This window comes from Anopheles stephensi, chromosome 2 (assembly GCF_013141755.1).
Source record: "Anopheles stephensi strain Indian chromosome 2, UCI_ANSTEP_V1.0, whole genome shotgun sequence".
Taxonomy (NCBI): domain Eukaryota; kingdom Metazoa; phylum Arthropoda; class Insecta; order Diptera; family Culicidae; genus Anopheles; species Anopheles stephensi.
The window spans coordinates 75,637,407-75,657,647 of record NC_050202.1 but is presented as its reverse complement, the minus strand read 5'-3'; the positions used below and the strand labels follow the sequence as shown (position 1 = coordinate 75,657,647).

Here is a 20,241-nt window from a genome sequence, read left to right as displayed (position 1 = left end):
TAACATATTTAACTTAAAACATATCAAATCGAAGCTTCTGTTTGGTATTCGACGTGTAATTACAATGTATTCTATTTAAAAAAAATGGCGAATTAGATTTTCTCTTTTATTCAATTAAAATCGTCATCATTAAAAGATCGCAAAAGGAAAACAAAACAACTCTATGGCCAGATCAGGCCCTGAGAAATGCCCTACAAGATCAAGATACCAAATCACAATTTAAAGTATTTAAGAAGCATGCATCTTCAACATTGCTCAAAGGTAAGTAACTCTACTTTTAAATTTCTCTCGATCAATTCTACCATCCAAACACCACCACAATTTATTCCTTCCCCTTTCCTGTTACCTGTTGGACCATAGTGAAGTTCAGTGTGGTTTCGTACATGAAAAACTCTATAAAACCAACTAACAAAAAAAAAACAACCCCTCTTGTGCATAACCAACGGATAGAAAAAATAGTGATGATGAGACAAAACCTAGCGATAGAACGCTCACACTCACAAAAAACAAAACCCCTTATCGCAAATTAAGCGAACACTTCTCTGAGGTTGCTCCTATTCTTTCGCATGAATTGCTTCCAATTTATCCTTTGTAGCTAAGCACACCGTACTGGAACACTACTGGAACTGCTTCTCCCAAGACACTTAAAATGCACTACTATCCTTGTGCTGTCAATTCGACCCACTTTTTTGTCCATTTTTGTCGGCGAAGATTAGCCTCAGTGGAAGCACCGATGGACAACACCGGTCCACAGTGATCATACAACACCGACGAGCGCTGGAAACTGAGAGCACAGGCATCAATTTGTACATCCCATTTTCGGTTGTCTCGTTAAAAGATCTGCATAGTGTTTTCGGACTATTTTTTTTCTTCTTCTGCTCGGTTAGTTTACCTTTGCTTCGTCGCTTCTTTGCCAACGTAGCTTCACAGGTACGGAAGACCCAGCTGGAAAGAGCAAGACAAAAAGAAACACAAACCCGTCCAGCACAATCAACCCGGGCAGCGTTCACCCACTCGAGAGCAACGGGCGCGCTTCACGGGAAATACGAAGCCTTGCTTGGCCCTGTTTTTTGCTATCGCCGTTTTTCCTTCAGTTTTGCTCAATATAAATACAAACGAGGCTAAAAGGACGATGGTTCATTTTTTTGACCTTTGTTTTATTCAATTTCCATCTACCTACACACACACACACACACACAGTCTATCTTCACTCGAACAGGTTTGGCATTGTTGAAATTAAAAACAAACTCGCCCTGCATGCACGAAAAACAGCACGGAACCGGAATGGTACGAAACTGCGTCTCGAACACTCGCCTGCCATCCTTATCTGCTCAGGTTTCACAGGCCGAACAACTTTTGTCTCACCTTTTTAGCGGGAAATGTTTTGCGTACGAAGAAAGCTTTCCGAAGATCTAGGTGGGATGAAGTGCAGGGAGAAAAAAAGCACTTCCCAGCCCTTCTTTATTTGAAAGATTCTCCTTTCTACTTCTAAAGGTACGCTTTATGTATACTTCAGTGTGCCGCCCAGTATTTGTCTAGTGCATCTGCATTTGCTCCCGGCGACGACTTTTATGCGAAAATTTCCACTTCATTTGTCGGATGGTTTGGGTCTTTTGCTGCTCTGATCTCTTGCACAAACCTCCCCCTCTCTCCCCCAAAAGCCCCCCCCCTCCACCCCCCCCCCCTTTGTCCATTGTCAGGCGACGGGGTGCAAAAGAGCTGAAAGGGTTTTCCTGTCGTTTCGTTTGTTTTCCTATCGGGTGATACAGTGCGAAGCGCTTGGGTTCCAGGCGGTGCTGCTTGCAGGCATCGAAAGCAAGCAACCTATTAATTTGCCTTCAATCATCAAAGGGAAAACTGAATCAATGAGAGGGAAAATTGAAAATACCATTTTCTTCTTTCACCACTCAAGCGATGGCTCTTTTGGCCGGTCTCTTGCCGGAGTGTCGCGCTTAAGGGATTGCTTCTTGGTGGCTTGGTTTAAGGGAAGACTTCTTGGAAGGGAGGATGTTGAAGATTTTTTGGAGGAAGAATTCAAGTGAGCAAACATGTTTAAATGTTTAAAATGAAATGGATGATTGAGAGCAAACATTTAAAATTTTATAACCAAACATGTTTCTACTTACAAAATAAGATCTCTTGCATTGATTAGATTATTGTGTTGAGGTACTATTTAATGCATCATAAAACATCAACAGGACATTTTAAGCCCTACTCTAGCTGCTTAAAATAAATAAAACTAACTAAATTATCTCTAAGGGCCAAAGGTACATAACGTAGAACATAAATGCCACAAATTCTCTTACAATCAGCTCCAACATGTCAGTGTCTACTCCAGCCATCATTGGCCATAGAACCCTGGTCTTCATATCAGCCGGAAGTGGTTTGTAAAAAGCAGCAGTTAGAGAAGAAAATTCATGTGTTACAGTATTTAGAAAAGCAAAAAAACATCAGCCCTATCCCAGCTACATCCTACCGCTTCTAACCGAGCACAAACATCACCACAGAAACGGTACACTCGAGTGCACCAAAGAAGGAGAAAAAACTCTGATAGATAGAAAATGAACAAATTTTATTAGATTTTCAACATGAAGTGTTCCGAGTGGCGCGGACGTACCGTCACTCCCTTCAGAGCATATGTTTGTATGAGTCCTAGCACTAGTGAGCGCAAGAAGGAAGGCCAGCCAGCGGGCTCGACTGGAAACCGAACAGGGATGATCTACGTTTGGCAAAAACTTCTTCCCGCAGAATCATTCACCGCTGGCGCATTGAAGCAAAAAAGTGCCTCTCGATCACGCTGCTAATAGTGAAATGCTTTCCGGCATCTCTGGAACGGTACGTCGGTTCCCACGCGGCCAGACCAAAACCGGGCGGGATTGAAATGTAGCGAAACGGGAGTGTACCGACAACAACGGCAGCAGCAGCATCAATATCGATAGTGATGATGGAAAATCGCATTCGAATGTACGCGATGAACCTATAGACAGGACAAGCAACGACGCAAGAGAACGGCACATGCACACACACACACACACAAAAAACCCGACCGGCTACAGGATACAGGCGAATAAATTCTACTCACCGTCATCGCCTTTCCACAAACATGCTCAGACACCCTTGTGCCCGTGTGTGTGTGTTCACGCTCACGGACGAAGACAACTCTTGAGCTTCCCATCGGGATGAGCTTTGCCACCGCCACACGATTGACCCACTTTCTGGTATGTGCACTACGATTCCATACATACGTACAACCACTCACATACATACCGCACATGTCTTGCACAGTAAATGGCGCTAGCAACGTGCACACAAGCGTTTCGGGTGCATCCTATTTTTCTCCCTCCTTTTTGGAAAATTCCTGCCCAACTACGCTTCCGGCCGAGAATGTAGCTTTTCTTGCAGTGGCCTCGATCGCAATTTTTTGCCCACCATTTTTTTTTCTGTACGCCTTACTCTCTCACCAGCGCTCGTGTACGGTGGTACACTCGTGGTGATGTGAGTACAGGCATTTTTTTTTTTGTTTTCTTTGGTTGCCATCCGTTCCGTTTTCAGGAGGAAGGTTTTCCTCGTTTTTTCTTCCCCCTGTACTGCACACTCTCTTATCTGCGTGTGCCACAAGTTAGATGGTGGTGCATCCTGCCGGAATTGGATAGCAAAGGGAGCAGAGCACCGGCCGGCCAGGTTCTCCCACCGGAAGCTTTCATAGATGATACATGGGCAGAAGGCCGGTAGCCAGCCGGAAGGTATGGAATACGATGGATCTGCGCCTAGTTGGTGCATCGTTAGGTTGAACGATTAAGGAACGGTGCTGCCGTGGGTGCCGGCGCAATATTTACTATTTTTGGGAAATATATTAAACCCAATACACACACATACACACAGACACACAATATCGCCAAACTGCATCGGACGTGAGGCATCCCCGGGAAAAGCAGGATGCAAATATGGTGCATGGCATCAAACTTTCCATTACATTAAGCTGCGGGAATAATGTTCATCCTACGGCAAGAATTGGGAGCATCTGCCTTTGTTCAATCCAATCACGGTGTGACGTGACGGGGCAAAAAGACTTCCGCTTGGCCCTCGCGCCACACGGAGCTGCAGGCTGTTGGGAGTCAGATTTTTTTATTGTACGGTCACCGAGCCAACTATAGATCATCACCACTCGCCCCAATACAAAAATGTTATGGTTTTTTGGTACAATAAAAACCAAAACCGAACCAGTGCCAGTGGAATCGATTGGATCAGCTCAGCGTCGGCAAACGGCAACTCCTGCCCACACAGCGCAATAGTTTTCGTGGCTCGTTAGAAAATTTGCATCCATGCCTATCGCCTCTAAATTAAGTGCCGTGTCGTAAAAAACGTAGCCTGTCCCTTTCTTCGGTGCGTACGTTGTTGCATATCGTTTTATGGTGGTTTTTCCCGCGTGTCGAAGCTACAGTTCGGGGTTTTTGTTTTTATCTTCCGAGCGAACCTTGAAAGCAAAAGGAATGAACGTTGAGGTTTATTTTTTGGGGTTTCTTCCATCGTTTAGTAATATACTGGAAAAAATGGGGTTTTTTGCGTTTAAAATGCGCTGGGTATGGCAATGCAGGATAAAACGGTTTTAGCCTTGGGCTACTTTTGAACATCGATTATTGGTGGCAAGTAGCCGACAGTGGCGTAAAACTTTTTGCAGCTTTACATATATGCGATTAACTGCGATCGAGCGAGCGAAAAACTTGGTTTTTAATTACACGCTTTTGCAGGGTATCTTTTTTGTTGTTGTAGAACGCATGAATGGTTGTACAAATTATTTATTAAAAGTACAACAAATTTACAAAAAAGCTTATTTACTGGAAATGTTTAATAAATGATGACATCAATATTTTATATTCAATTAAAAAAAACTTCACCTATCTGGGGTCAAAAGCCAGCACCGACAACAACATTGATGTTGAGTTACGCGCAAAGGTGCTGGCTGCCAACCGGTCATACTACAGCCTGAGGAAACTTCTCCACTCTAAATACCTGTCGCGACGGACGAAGCTGGTACTGTACAGAACATTTATAGTCCCAGTACTCACATACGCCTCTGAGACATGGACTCTGTCCAAAGCTGACGAAACCCTCTTGGCCGCGTTCGAGAGAAAGATGCTCAGAAGGATTTTTTGCCCCGTATGTGTATGGAAGGACAATGGAGGAGCCGCTATAATGATGAGCTGTAAGATGATCTCACCGCGAATTGGACTCGCCAGGCTCCGGTAGGCTGGTCACGTCATGAGAATGACACCGGACGACAGCGCACGGACACGGACAGAGGAGGCGTGATAGGCCCGAATTGAGATGGAGTGATGGCGTTGATGCGTCCGCCAGAACGGCCGGGATGACAGATTGGCAGACGACGGCGCTAAACCGTGAGCAGTATCGAGGATTGTTGCAGCAGACCAAAACCGCAAAGCGGTTGCAGCGCCTGATAAGTAAGTAAATTTTGTAAAAGTAGTAATAAGTAAAAATGAACGTTTTAGAATGATAAACTAGCTCAACTTGATATCAAACACTTGAGCAGTATGTTCAAAACAATCAACCATCGCTACCTTCTCCTCGTACAAAACCATTCAAACACATTGATGGATAAAATGATCCACAACATTTCGAATCCAATTTTTCACCACCTCTGCAAACAAACCCGACGCGTGACGTGTGTTGCCAGAACCATTTCACCAACCGTGCGTCAAATCCAATAAATCACTTGATTAAAAATTTGACCCTCCACGTCTAGTGCCGGTCTCGTGATAAAATGTCCCTTCCAAACCAATCTCACCAGGGAAATTCCACACACACTCGGAAGCTACAACCAACACGCAAACAGCGCCGAGGAACTGTTGCTTAGCGATGGCCAAGTGGCCACTGGCGACGAAAAAGGTCACACTGTGTGTGACCGAAAACAAAAAGGAAGAAAATGCTCATTGCAACTACCGCAAGGGGCATCACCCTGAAGGCGCCGCTGCCCGGTTCGCACAGTGGCCACTGAGGTAATTTTTCTGGCACCCATCGGTCTTCGGGGAAATCTAGGACTCGGCTGTTCGGTTGTCATACTGAAGGTCGGACATCGGGCGCCATCGGATGTTACCATTAAGCATCAGCACACACACACACACACGCACGCAAACTGAGCAGCTTCACATCCGCTGGGTGTTCTTTCTTTCCGAGCAGTGGAGCTCTCTCTCTTCTGGTGCCGCTGATAAATGTATGTTAATTAAATTTATCATACATTTTTCCACTTCCGCTCGGGGCCAGTTTGAGCAGCAGCAGCAATTCAGCCACAATCATACACACACACAAACACAATGGGAGAGCAATGTCTCCCCGGGGTTTGGTTTGGGGCGTGATGAGCTGAAGATTGAAACGGACCGCGAAGGGACAACAGTCGTCGCTCGATCCGGGATGCGCGGTGCGGTCATGCAGGGTCCAACCAACCGTAAACCAGCACACCATTGCACCACTTTGTCCAGAGCGAGAGGAAATAAGATTACGGGCAGCGAGATTCATTCGCCTTCGCTTATCTCTAGGAATTGGGTCCGTCGTTCCGGTTTTTTGATTTTTATTTGCTCTCTTGACAAGCAAAGGACAGTGGGCCCGACCCGGAGCACAGGACCCGGAGCGTAGCTTGTAAATTAGGTAATATTTATTTCCATTTTCGTATCACGGAATCGGGGAAAGGTAATGGCAATCTGTAACTCTCCCGCCGCAGGTCGTCCGTGGGAGGGCAATCTGCTCCCAGGTGGTTCCTCGAAAGGATGAACCAACTTAATTAGCACGCGTTCAATTATTACGCTGGATCAGCGAAAGTAGAGAAAAAGCTGGCAGCTAGAATCTTTGTTCAATATTTGGTCCGTACACTGCATTGAAGACCAGAAACCTGAGCAGGTGATAACTAATGCCAATCGCACATAAAACATAGTTTTTCTTTATCAAGTCTAGCGCTTTGACAACGCTTTTTCCGAGGGCCATGTGTTGGTCCACAAACATCCCTCAGCTTGACATGTGAACGATGTGTCTCCCGGAGGACAACTCGTCCTGTTAGCTTAATGTGATTTAATGTCATAATTTAGATAAAGATAGTAATTTAATTTGAGCCTCCACGAAACGACGAATCGTGTGTCGTTCCTATCGGGAACGGTGGATGACATTTTGGAATCGCTCGCAGGGATCGCAACACACTCACACACACACAGCAAGACATCGGGTCAAAGAAAGATGATGTTTGCACAGTTACCGAACACACCACCGAAAGTTTGGTTAATTAATATCGCCTTGAGATATCAGTGTGCAGGCGCACCACTCCACCAAATTGCACACCGGCCGGGAGGATCTGAAAAGAGAGGGGGAAAAAAAGCACGCCCCGAAAGAATCCACTCCGATCCGGTTCGAAAAGCGGCCGCACTGGGTCGGAAAAGCAGCGGCTTAATTATGTTTTCTCATTCGGCAAACGGGCACGCGAAGCCTGAAGGGCTGCCTCGTTTCACCCTCTGATTCTTTCGCATACATGCATACATACAGGGGGCAAGCGTGCGCGCGCGCGAGCATCCACAAAAGGGACAATACATATCCAGCAGCCGCAGCAGCAGCAGCAGTTTTGGCGGAAGATACAATAGGCGCTTTCGGTTGCGTTCAGCAATTACCACGAAACCGACAAAAAAAAAAAGAACGACGATAAGAAGAATAATTAGATTTTTGCGATTTTACGGCCCGTCAGCATAAGTATGTGTTCTCGGGGTTTTGGCGGGTCGAATGCGAGAAATTTCGTGTGGCGGCACACCGGTTCGGTGGAAAAAGATGTGCAATAAATAGAGTGTTGATGAACAGGTCGGTCGTAATCGTACTGCTGGTGGAGTACTCTGGTGGATGCCCTGGAGGAAGTTTCTTTTTTTTTTCCGGGAAAAAGCGCACTGGCAAAGGTGAAATTTTATTTTCACTTTCAGTGGCGTTTGTTACGATTTGACGCGTTGCGTGTTGGGCGATGCTATTTGGTTCTAATTTTGGGTTTTATTTAGATGAGACAAACCAGTTATTTTACCTTTATTTTTATTGCAGAAAGTCCTTGCATACAAACAATCTTACTCAGTTTTTAAATCACATGCGGAGCTATTCTTGGTGCTCCTTCTCGTACTTGCTTGAATCAATTAGCTTCGTCTCATGCGATCACGGCAACACAATAAACAACGCAAGCATGAGTTGCTCTGTTGTTAGAGCTCTATTTAGATTGCTCGGTGGGAATATGTTAACAATCTCGTTCAATCTCATTAGAATTCCGTTGGGAGGGTCAACACGTATGAGAGATAAAACCGATATCGAAAAAGCGCTCCGATAGCGAACAAAAAACCGATGGCAGCTAAATCGGGGCATGCTTATGAGAAGAATTTGTAAAACTGATCTGACTGACCCGATTGCTCGCTGATCGGATTGTTTTTTTGATTATTTAAGTGTTAATCGATGAACAACTTGCTCATGCATGTTTGAAATCGATCGCTAGATGATACTATTAACTAGAGATAGCCAGTTAATTAATTAGCAAATGTGCGAAAGCTTGCCGCTGATGTTCGAAATTTTATTGATTTAGCAGATTAAATTCGTAAAAATAAAAGATAATAAATAAAGAATAGATAATAAATTATTTTAACCTACAAGAAGCTCATGTGTTGAAAATAACCGATACGAGGCGCAGTAACAATCGATCGGCTTATTGTGATTCGTCGTGGCACATTGAGACTCAAGTCACGCTTCTCAAATTATCGTTTTGGGAATCGATTTTTTGTTTCTTCGTTTATTTAATTTCCATACTGTTTGCACGCTTTTAAGTACCTTTGTTATAAGGCAATATTTATGCTTCACTGCTAAAACTATTGAAGAATAATACAAAGGTAAACGATAACATTAAGTAAGCTTAACTGAATTAATTGCGTTTTTTCATTTTGTGGAGCAAAAACTAGATTTTCGTTAACAAAAACATACTTCTTATTCTCACAATCAAATAGATATCATATGATTCTGAGCTCTTGGTTCAAGCACCCAGGCAAACGAGAATGAAAACACTGCACCACCAGTAAAGCTTCGCCGCGCGAACAACGTACCAGCAAACGCAGGGAATGCAAATTAGCTATACCTTATCCGATTGCTGCATTGTTTCGGAGCGCCACCGGAATAAAATATTTGCGCTTGTTAACGTGCGCGAACGTACATGTAGGCAGAAAGACTAAATAACATATTCCGGAGCATGTTTTCTGCAAAGCATTTAAGAAATAAATTCCTTCAACATACAGCTGAGGAGTGCTTGCACGGGAGTATCTTTACCGTACACTTTAACACTGTACCAGTTAAGCAGTTCCAGCAGTTCACCTTGTCTGCCGTGCGGAAATTAGTACGGAAATATTAAAACATGCCGGGGAGAAATAAAAATTGAAATTAAGCTTCACCATTTTTTTCTCTCTCTCCAGCGCTACCAACATTCCCCGTGCAGAACCGGAATTTAATGGAAGAATTTTTCCTATCTCTTGTTTCCCGGATGACAAATTACTCACCCACTCATCTCAGATTATTGATCGAAAGCAGACAAAAACTGTTATTCTCTACGAGGGGGGCAAAAAAACGCCCCTATATGGAGCACATTTAAAAGTGGAACGATCGACGAATGAGACCGCGGTGACCGAAGGAATAACCCCGACTGTTGGATTTTCACTTCATTGGTGTTAATTGAATTACGAATGATGGACCAACATTTCAGCGCGATTGTAACAATTTTGACACATTTTTGTGCCGTGTGCGTCACACGGCGTTTTCGCTTTCAATTGACTTCCTGTGCAGTAAAGGACCAAAGTGTGTCACGGTGCTGTTTGTCAATTGACATCGTAACATTTTACGAGGTTGAAGGAGAGTTTGATCAGCGATCGGGCCGATGGGTTCCGAAGCGGGCGCCAAAGGTGATAATCATTTTTGCATGCGATGTTCCACTTTCTTGTAAATTGTTCGATAATATTAAAGGCATAACGCTGAAGGTATTCCTTCTTCAAGGTCGTGCTTTGACCGTCATTAAAGCACCTACCACAAGTCAAGCGATCTCGCAAACCTAAGGTTTGCTATACAATCAGCAGACATATCGCATAAATCAATGCGTAAACGAATTCGGTCGCCATTTGCTTTCAATAAACACGTCACAGAGCCGTGGACGATGATCATACCGAGTGCAACGAAATTCGTCCCGATCAAGCATCGAACCTGTGACACACCAATTCCCAATCTAATCTATATTTGCAAACGAATTTACGTTCGTTTACTGCCACCGCATGGTCCAACGGTTTGGCTTAACCTGGCGAATACACGAACGCGTGATCACCCTTGCCCACTTTATGCCATATGACACTCTATTGCGAACATACAGTACATTCTGCGTGCTTCACATCGCTCACACTGGAAGCAAATTCCGACTGCAATGCTTTTTTCTGCCACTCTCCCTGCCACTAGGGAAATAAACAGCACGGTCAACGGTTGTCCCAGTGTGTGTGCAGCAAATCACAGAGCAATGGCTGTTCATTTACGTCTGCGGTACCGTGGAGTGTATACATTTTTTCATCATCAAGCTATCGTCATCAAGCTCGGATGATGCTGCTGTTTGCTCATCATCTCGATCGGCACGGCAGCTTTAGCACCGTTGGACACAGTCGTCCATTGTGGCCGGATCACGGACAACCAAACTACACATCAGCGATGGAAATTGGATCAAGCTTCAAATGAGCAGCTTTTCGTCCCGTCCGGAGGGATTCGTCTTCGAAACGGATGGACTACCCAAACCGGTACCCGGTACACTAAAATAGGTAAAAATGGACACCCGATTTCGATCGTCAACAATTGATAGGACTACGTTGGGAGGAGGATAGTTTTGGAAAAAGTTGCATCGCTAGCCACGTCACAAAAGCTCCAATATCGCGTTTAGCTTTGAGCCTAGAGTTCGATCTCTTTTATTGAGCTTGAGATTGATTTTCACCTAGGCTGATCGTGCGGTGGATGAATGTCTATCATCATGGCACATCCGGAGTGGACAAATGAATTGGATTATTCTAATGCCTTGGTGATGCTTTAGTGTGGCTGTGCCATTTCCTTATAAAACAGACTTCACCACAATCAAATGGTACTGAATCATTCCTATAGAACTGTGCTATTTGTTGTTCATAACATTTTTGTACTAAAGTATAATTAATTTTGTATCATTATTATAACAAAATAACTTCAGCTCCATCAAGCTTCATCAAGTTCAACGTATTGACGGCCGTAAAGCTGATTGTTTTCATGTTCGCCTCAAATATTTAGAAATGATATAGCTTCTCACAACAGTTTAGTTTAGTATTGCTAATTACAGTGAAATGTTCCTAATTACGGTCACCATCAACCACTCCCGCCGCATAGCTCCTCTGACGTAATTGCCATCTGTCAATCGCTCCTTTTCTGTTTTCCTTTATAAGATAGATTGAGTACCATTCAGGCTTCTTTCGGTTGATTACAAATCTACGACCGTGTCACGTGTACTGCAAGGAAATAAAGTCATTTTCATTCCATGTCAACAGCTAAACATAAAAAAGCACACCTGGCGATGACCAACATCGAATGCATAACATGGTGCACCGGTGCAGCAGGGACCACGACCACCTTCATATGGTGGATTGTTTCGCTTGTGCCGACATTACACTCTTTCCAACGCTGCACCCAAACCCCGGCCCGGTGTGCAACGCATGCCAACACATCACACGCTAGACTAAACTACACCCTTCTTCTATCTACGTCGCAACGATCACTTCTCATTGCCTAGTCACTCATTCAAATGCGCGCGTGTGAGTCTGAGGGCAGTTTGTAAAACTGTAAGGTAGGTCATGCTATACTCTGCAGTCGATAAAAACACTTGCGTTGATGGAGGCCCGAGAAATCAAAGTTGTCGTATGAAGGGAAAGAGAGACAGAGAGACAGAGAGAGAGCAAAAAAATGCGTTGAACCTTCCCTATTGCAAACGTGATGCAAATCGACTGCAACGCTTGCAACGCCTCGGTCTGCTGTCCTGTTAATCGTGAAGAGGGTAAGCTTACGAGCTTCGCCGGTCAAGTATGCATGAGTACATGGGGCTTTCAATAGCCCGTCGCAGCGAGACATCTTCACCGTACCCATTCGTCCATTGACTATGAAAACAAGCAGGCAAAACAACATTGTAATGCGCTACAGCCTGCTGATGAAGCTCAATCTATCTATTCCTCTTTTTTATGCTGAGCCGAGGGCGCTTAAGGTAGATCATTAAATTAAAATCACGGTTTGAAAGCATCACAGACGATAGGAAGTGTAGTGCTGACTGCACCTAGATCTAACTCTGTTCGTATCGCATCGCAGTTATTTTAGTCCTTGCAACATGACATGATTTAATAAAATCAAAAATCTATCACGTCCCACAACCATACAATCTCCCATCCATCCAACCATCCTTCTGCAGCCAAACATCAAAGCTTACCACCAAACACATATTGCATAACGACAGGGTGGCCTTGCGACAATCGAGCGACATTGTTGGCCTCGATTTGTACCGTATCTTTGTGATTCGGTGCTCGGTGGTGGCACCATCGTCACAATGTCACCATGCGCTCGCGTGCTAAACTGCATCGCAACACAACTCGCGCAATACGCGCTGCTGCTTACCGCAACCGTTCGAGTTGCCACACAAGCGCGGTGAGGTACCGACGGCTGTGACAAACGTTGGTGTTGGCAAGGGTCAACGGTATATGCATTCGTTGCAGTTTCGCTTTCGCGACTAACGCGCGCCCGGTACGGGTGGGTTAGCTTTCCACCATTATCCAACCATTATCCAGCAACGGTGCCTTGGAACACAGCGTGCTGTAAAGGTTTTTTGATAGAAGTCTTGAGAGCCTTTCTTGCCATGCTGTTAAAAGCCCCTTCTTTGGCGGCGACAGGAAGAAAAAAGTCTTCGGCGTGCGGTTTTTGTATTAATACAACTGCGGCAAACGTTTATGGTAGGCGCCTTCCTTTATGCATTCATTATGTTTGATTTACAGTTCGTTTCGAAGCGTTGGGTTAGCGGATCCAACCAACACACGCGATCGTTCCGTACTGAACAAAACCCATCCACCATAATGGGAAGTTGTTCCCATAAGTCAAGAATGAGTAGTGTTGACAAAAGTTATGGTTCGTTTGGGAAGCATTAGGTTGGGTATTTTTTGCTGCATGCAATGCCACTTGTTTGCACAAATAGATTTCGTTTTGCTAATGATTAAGTGTTGATGTTGGGATTCAGCTGGCACAGCAGAAAGAATGAGAGCAAAATTAATAATATCAGGTGACATTGAAGGGCACATTACACTTCAAAACATGGGACCATAGCTGGATTTTGCATTAAAAAAATTGGACAATTTAAAGATATTCTACAAGCATGCCTTCTTCACACAGCTCATTCATTTGAACAGTTCAGAAGATATGAACAAAATCCACCATACTCATCATCATAAACATCAAGGTTTAAACAAAGCACCAACAAAAACAGAGACGTTTATTCTTTTTTTATGAAAGCTTTCACACCTCCTATATCTTAGAATTCCAATTAGCTTTAAAAGGTCTAGAAAGAACAACAATAACCTTTATAAAACTCTGAATCAAAACAAAGGCCACAAATTGATCGTAGATCGAAACCAGCTTCGATGGCTTAATCTTGCTTTTGGTAGTGAAGATGTTTCTGCCTATAAGTCGCAAACAAGGTTCAAAATGTAGCTCAGTGTTTGTGTTGCAGCAAATCATCAACAACAGATCCCTGTTACGGCTTCCAGTAGTCAAAACAACAGAAGAATCATTAATTCTAGGAAAGACTTGCTTTTGCCTTCGAGGTTAACATGTATTATGAGTTAATTTCTTTTGAATATCATAACAATGAAAAGCACGGGTTTTGAGGATGTTTTTGTCAATTTAATGGAAAACTAGTTTCTCGTAATAATGTACACAAAATAATCCAAATAATTATGAAGTTATATTGCTATTCTGCCGTATCGAACCATCTCACTGTCCTGAACATTCACTAACCTCTCCCAACAACTTGCGGACTGGAAACATTCTCGACCAGGTCATCTTCTAACCAAAGAACCATGACCCAATCAAAGCATGCCCGATGGTCACAAGTCGTCCACATTGTATTAACATTCGTCCAAACAAAAAAGAAAAAGAAGAAAACCCAACACCGAGTCAAACGCAAACCGAAAGGGAAAACTGATGGAACACGTATAAAGACAAACTTCTGCCCAGCCGATCGTAAAACACTCTGACGGAAGTAACTATCATCTCGTCTCGTGCTCGTTTGCTTCCAAATTTCGAAAAATTGGGGGAGGGGGGGGGAGGGCAAAAAGAGCACGAGAAAGAAAGAAAGCTCGTATATCCTTTTTTTATCGACAGTTTGTTCTATTTTTTTTTTGTTCTCTTCTGCTGAGGGTTTGCTTGACGGTAAATCATCAAACGATCGGACGAATGTTTCCGCCGTGCTTCGTAGAGTTGGTCCTCGGACGACGTTGGCAGCGTTTTCTGCGGATGATGGAAACTTCCGAAAAAGATGGAGTCATAAAATAAATTTCCACGATCGTACCACTTCTGGGAAGGCGGCCGAACGGAGAACCCCGGGGGCGCCATTTTATGACACTTTGGGGTAGAGCGTCGACAATGGCGTAGTGGGGGTAACAGCAACAGGGGTGACGGTCCTGGTAGTTACAGAAGTTTGCAATAGTGTAGTTGTAAAACTAGTGATAGTATTGGTGGAAGTTGTAGTAGTAGTACTAGCAACAGTAGTAGTAGTAGTAGTAGTAGTAGGTCTATAATCGTGTTTTATTGAACCGGAACGCAATGCTATCATCAGCTAGCCGGAAAGTTGGGTGCGTTATCGATTTCCGGTTCAATGCCAATGGTTTCTGCTAGTTTTTTTTGTTTCCACTGCTATAAAAAATGGAGTATGTATGAGCTTCTCTAGCCACAACACAACAGAACGCTGCGGTGGGAGCAAGTTGATCGGCACGGTTCGCTCTATTTATAATTCGGGCTACGGTCTCTCTTTTTAACCACTTTTGGAAGTTCAGATCCACAGATCACAGAACATTCAAAACAGGACCGTTTCTTCGCACACATAATTGAAAACACTTATTTCTCATTCGCATTGTTTACTGTTATTCTTTTCCTTCCCCATCATACTTTCTCGATTGGTGTGGTTTGTTGTAGTTTCTACCTACCTACACGCAGGAGTTTACTTGTTTGGCCGTTTGAATAAGTTACGATCTCACACATGGTATTGTTTGGAGTTTTTCTTATTCTCCATCATTTCCTTCAAAGTGCCAGCAAGAGCTAAGAGTAGCAGACGAGCAACTCAGCACAGACTTTCAATTGATCTATTTTTATTCTGTCCGCAGTACAATTTCGTGTCGGGCGTCTGGACAGCAAACGGGCGGGGGTTAGAACAGTCTGCCTTGGTGAGCAAAAATCTATTTTGGTTTGTCCTTGCTAGCTTTTGCCTACAAATTGCTCAGAAAAGGATTTCTTTGCTGAGTTCTGTTCTTATAAAGCTTCACAGAAATCTTCACAATAAAAAAAGCTGAATGATGGTCTGAAAACAGAATAACATTGAAATATCTTTAACTTCTATTAAATACCCAAGAACCTGAGCTACACTACACAATAATTACTACAACTATCAAACGCCTTTAAAGCGTGTAAAATTACAGAGAATAGCACCGAGGAATATGTGCATCGTTTGTCAACAAATTTAAATATGCAACCATACTTCCACTCACCCTTTCAATATGCGTTTTGAATGTGAAATCAGCACGATGGTTAATTAGAATGTATGCATTTCATCATGAAACTTCCTATTTCAGCTAGCCAATTTTCCAATCCCACAAACCCGTACGATTCTTAACGAGTTGTGGCTAAGGAAGCCAATTCTAGATTCACATTTCTCTCATCATTCCCTTTATATCTCATGCAAATTAACATACTTATCAGTTCGTCTCCGCTTACCCGTGCGCCCCGAAAAGGATCATCACATCCGGGATACGGTAAGCCGAGCCGAGTTCCTTCCGATTTCGGTTTCAATGTGTTCAACCAAGTGTAAACAACTATTCCTACTCGATCCTGCCATCCTACAGCAGCAGCAGCAATCGACGAAGAGAGAGTCTTACATTTCCATTCGAATGAATCCCGTTCGACTTACCAATAGCAGCAGTCGCTTCCAATTAATCGAAATTCCCTCAGTACTCGACACAGATGAGGTACTTCGAAAAGATCGGTCCTTCCTACGGTGGGGCACACGTTGTCGGCAGGCTGTGCTGTGCCTGTTGCATCTTCCCAGAATTTTCAATCCCACACACACACACACACTCCACCAGCACAATGGCTTATGCTACGGCGCACGTACATTGCTATGGGACCGTAAGAAATTGCAATTTCATTTGCCAAACTCCAACCCCCTCTTCTTGGGCAACATGAATTGGGATTACATTGTACTTTTCCTAAATGATGAGTCCTGTCGTCGTCGCCGTGCACTCGTGTAATCGTATAGCCAGCAGCAGAAGCAGCTTTTCGGAAGTTTGTTGCAGCTGAAACATACCCTTACACGTGCTATGCCAGTTGCACTCTGCTCAAGGACTGCACTCATACTGCCGCACACACACACACACACAGGCACACAGGCACGTCGGCCTGTTCACAAGAACATATCAATCCACTGTGGTGCAATTCATTCTATCGGTTCCCCAATTTCGTTGTAAGATTGAATAAAAAATTGGAATCCACAGACCAGATTTTGTTGCAACTGCACGAGAACGGGGTTTGCAACCAATTTGCATTCTTTTTCCCGGGCTACGGTTATAGACCGAGCAAATTGGGGACAAGCAACATTCCCAAAGCTTAGTACCTTCACGAAGCGTATATTTCGAGGCCCAACGGGAGGGAGAACAAAAAAAAACACAGACTTCGAGCCCAGAATGGTAGAACATATCGTTTCATTCGAATGATGCTTGTCCATGGTTGGAGTGGAGTGGATTTCCAATATGTTTCCAATCAGAGATGTTCTTCAATGTGCAAATCAATTCGTAAGATTGAAAATCCAGAAACCACAAACCTTTATTTGGAAGTATCCTTCATTAATTATGATTTTGACATGTGAGCACAAGGGCCATGCGTTCTTACGCACGGTCGATATCGGAAATGAAAAGTATGTCAATATAGTTATTAGATCGATACATCGATAGCATCGTTTTGATGAGTGATTACTGGTTGAAGAATGCTTCAAAACACTGGTTTATGCAATATAATCACAACTTGATGCATTTTTCATAAAGCAGAAAAGAAAAACCATGAGTTTTCATGTCCTGCACAATACGAAATCAATCAAACTTTCAATCCACTCGTAGGTGATGCTTTTACACTGCATTCCACTAGCCACCGGATTGAAAAGATTTGCCTAGATTTACATACGCTGGTCAATTTAACTTGTACCTGCCAAGCATCCTGTCTGCTCTCTGCTGTGGTGGATGTGCTACCATTAGTACCGAAAACAACAGTGCTCGAGAATGATTGCACGGAAATGTTATTGTAGTTTTGTTCGGCTCTCGAAGACACACATACACGCACACAGTATGGAAATACTTTCAAACACTTCCTCTTAGGACTGCTACCCTCAACAGCATGCAATCCACTGCTCTTGCCCATTGACCCACCGGAAGGAAGGAAGAAATTGATAGCTTCTATATCCCGGTTCCTGAGACCATACTGTCTGGCCGACCGATGCCGAAGAAGCCGACTCGGACGACTGTGCCCGTACCACACTCTGCATCTGCTCGTCTGTGTGACGAATCGCAAGTTATGCTAATTATGTCGAACTGATTCGTTATGTAAATTGATTTGAATTTATATTCATTCGATGGCTCGCCGACGACAATTTGCTACCGGTATTTCATATTGACAAGCTATATCCAACGTACCATGCGAATTGGTTGCTGGCTAGAGCCTCAGCTGGAGAACCGGCAGCCGGCTGGTTTGGTGGAGCAGAAGCCTAGCTGCAACATTGCTACCAAACGTGATTGCATCCTGAGTGTGTGCGGAGGGGGGCGGAGAACGGTTAACCGGGGTGACTCTGAAGTAGTATGTTCTAGATCAACTTGACAACATTGATACTGACTTCCGATTGCTATTCAACGGCGAATGATACGTTACATGCGGGGAGAATGGAGTATGGACACACGTACACTTGAAGGAAAATATGTTTTCTTCTGTAACACATAATGATGTGACAGCGAAACGACAGTTTATGACAAACAGATGGACGTCAGTTCAGTAGGGCATATCCTTGCAATACAATTTTCTATCTCCTGTTCAAACCACAAGAACGGGATATTAAGGAATTGAGATCACTGGCCATAAAATTTTCTCGCTGATGAAATAAGAACAAGGAATTTTCTAAAAGCCTTAAAAATAAAAAGAAAAAACCTAACAAAAGCAGCAACTAAATTAAGGACACAAAAGAGGAGCCAAAGTCCCGGACCGTAGATGATTCTAATTGTTTGGGAAATTGTTCACATCTACGACAAAAACGTCCATCATTCTTACACTTGGATTACACCGGATCGAAGGGATTGGCAACAGCGAGACAATGAAATTAATTTCTACGTTTCACCGATTTTCGTTACGCCATCAACTGCCGGTCAGAAGAACAAAAAAGAAAAATGAAACGATTGCTCTGCTTTCAAACGATTGCTACAGGGGACAGTTTCACAGCGTTACAAGTTCAATTTCAAAGGGATGAAAAGTAGAGAGCTTCATAATGGTACCATGCGGACATTACGTGATTTTTAAAGCAGGAAATGATAGACGAGGAATGTTACAGCTCGACCTGAAGTAGATTTTACAAAGTTAGTAAAAACTCTCAAAACAAAGAAAATAAAATCTTTGCTTATAAAATCAATCGGCACTACTCGGCATGCTAGATAAAACGTGACTTTGCGTCGTTAAGAGCTGTTTTCTTCATAATGATCAACTTTTCAACAATCACGACTAGCTAGACGGTAGACGGTTTTTATTCAATTCAATAAATAACATGCCGTCTGACGGAAATGTCCTCACTTCGCTCATCGAAAATACAGCTTCTTACTGTGGCTTTCCTTTACATTATTTTTCCACGCAACGTCCCACGTTCAATACACAAACTTGCCCAAACCTTTTTCAAATGATCATAATCACTACACAACAGCAAGAAAAAAGGGTCCGCACGGACACTCCTCGCACGCCGTCAGAACCGCGAACAATGCGAACCCAAATCAAGCATTCGAGTTCGCCGTAACTCGCCAAAGTAAATCACAGGGCACGAAAAATGTCAATTAGGTAGGATAAAAGGGCGATTGCTGCACGCCTACATTGCCGAAGAGCCGGGGACAACGTAATGCACATTTTCCAGCTGGAATTTCCACTCCACATTCACGAGTGCGCACACTGGTTAATGCTGTGGCATTACCTGATTGCTTTAACGAGATCGTCCTTCGGTTCGTTAAGTGAAACAACTCAATTAATGGGTTCGCGTAACACACGCACGGCGGGTAACAATCGGAGGACACATATTATCAACGCCCAGCACCACCATCATCAGCATCATCATCATCATCATCATCATTATCATCACCGCTGATTTCTGTCCGGCGGGTGAAGTGTATTGTCCGAAACGCTGTAATACAGTGCACGGGAAAGCTGAGCCGTTAATGATAACATCAACGCCTACCGGGTACCGGGCGGGTATGTACATCCTTCCGATCTCCGTGGCACTCCAGCACGAGCCCGATGATGCATTCGATGTAATGTGTGTGCGTCATCTCACACTGCCCAGCTGCTGCAATTAGTCACATTATTCGGACGAAGGGATGAAACAATTTCGGCGGACAACCGTGATGCTGTGTAACGAGCATTCGATGATGGTGAAATAGCTCACACCGTGTGATAATGATGACGGCTGGTCAAACTACCGATTTGTAGCGATTTATGACTGCACTGTTACATTTGAGCAAGGCTGCACTTAAGCGGGGAAAAAACGCATGTTACCTTATTGTAATATGAATATCCTTCGCGGGTAACAAATTTGATGAGTTGAGGTCTGATTTCATAAATTCAAAGGAAAAGGCTAGACCACGTTTCTGTTCACGCCTT

General features: G+C 43.7%; 1 protein-coding gene across 8 annotated transcripts in view; it reads right to left on the bottom strand.

The window, feature by feature from the left end:
• The window catches only part of LOC118507665 (furin-like protease 2), a 191,770-nt gene that overhangs the window by 113,232 nt on the left and 58,297 nt on the right, over positions 1 to 20,241 (bottom strand). Inside the window, exon 1 of one of the 8 annotated variants that reach the window (XM_036046448.1) lies at positions 2,307 to 2,328. The exons of the other annotated variants lie outside the window; for them this stretch is intronic. The gene's annotated coding sequence lies outside the window, so the exon portion shown is untranslated. Of the gene's footprint in view, positions 1 to 2,306; positions 2,329 to 20,241 lie in introns of those variants that run through there. 8 annotated transcript variants of the gene reach the window in all.